The following is a 1534-nucleotide window of genomic DNA, read 5'->3' as shown; positions in this document are numbered from 1 at the left end:
AACTAAGCCGAGAGGTGGGAGCGAGTACCAGTCTACAGATTACACGCCACACATGTTCTCTCTGTTTGTAACCGGTATGGCCGGCGGCACGGGATTGTAGGTAATATTGCTATTTTTAGTCCAAGACGCGGAACTCTCTATAGGCAGTGGATATTTAACCGTATACGGCAGAGTATCCACTTCTGCCATTTTACCGTACACCACATTCGATTGATTAGGATATTTATGATGTCATCAACATTACGTTCGAATCCCATAAGGTAAGGTTTAGCTATCTAGAAAACTTGGGTTCAAATCCCATTTATTTCTAGGGGTCTACACATTTGATTTGTAAATTGTAGGCTGTAGCCGCTGTACCCATTTGATCATAGAAAGCTATTTTCCGTGAATCACGTTTCCAATACAAAACCTTTTGAACACATTCATAATATACTAACATACATATACACACATATAGGGATGCCTATTGCTACCCGTGATCGTATGAGTGGTTACGCGTGAGTGTGTGTAGTACACCCTTGCTAGCGTCTATGTGAATGCAGATAATAAGATAACACAACGACTATGATGAACGTATACAGTTATCTCTTTAATTGTACAGACTTAGCTATGCATTCGCCCATATCGGGACGCATGCGTACAGTCGAGGTACGCGAGTAACATCACTTAACTTACGCGGTTGAGGATGTGAGTTAGCTGGCTCGAACCAGTATCGTCTAGTCTGTAAGATGTCTCTAACTCTTGCTCTGTTCTCCTCTCTCTGGTTGAAACACGCGGTTATATATACTCACATAGGTAGACACACCTACCTATTGTTTATGGTCAGCCCGTACTACATTACTGTCTATAATTGGCTAATTCTACCCTGTCTATTCCCGCGTTACAACTTTACACAGCTGGCCATGTATGCCAACCCAGAACAATAGGTTATTCCTATATATTTACTTATCTGTCGTTCGACGGTATTACACACATACATAAATATATATACTAGCCAGTCAGAAGTAGGCCTACTCTATGGTAAAATAGCGGAAGTGGATACTCAGCCGTATACTGTTAAATGTCCACTGCTTTGATTATAATGCGTGGCGATGCAAATTTAATCATCAATGCAGTTTCTGCACAGATTCAAATAATAATATCTGCATGATTAATTTATATATGTATATGTGTGCGTGCGTGCATGCATGCGTGTCACTGTAATACTGTATGTATATATTTAATTTAAATAGGTACCAGGCTTTCATTTTTAAGCGGCACGATCGCGCCCGCACTCCACCGCGCACCCCAAATTGTGCCATGGTGCGTGCATCATCGCGCCTCATAAAAGTGGTTGAAATCGCGCACCAAAAGTCTCTTGGTAATGCCACCTGTCACAATTATTACAAAGGTTAGTGACACACAACAATTTGTGGTGTGTAAGTAACTGAACGTATGACAGAGGTACAGGTTACTACCCTCTGGTTTATACAACTAGACAACAGCATCCAAATACAGGTACCTACATGTAGCCACAAGTTACCTGCTCGTTTTT

This window comes from Priapulus caudatus, unplaced genomic scaffold, assembly GCF_000485595.1.
Source record: "Priapulus caudatus unplaced genomic scaffold, Priapulus_caudatus-5.0.1 Scaffold104, whole genome shotgun sequence".
Lineage (NCBI taxonomy): Eukaryota > Metazoa > Priapulida > Priapulimorpha > Priapulimorphida > Priapulidae > Priapulus > Priapulus caudatus.
This window is presented reverse-complemented; position numbering follows the sequence as displayed.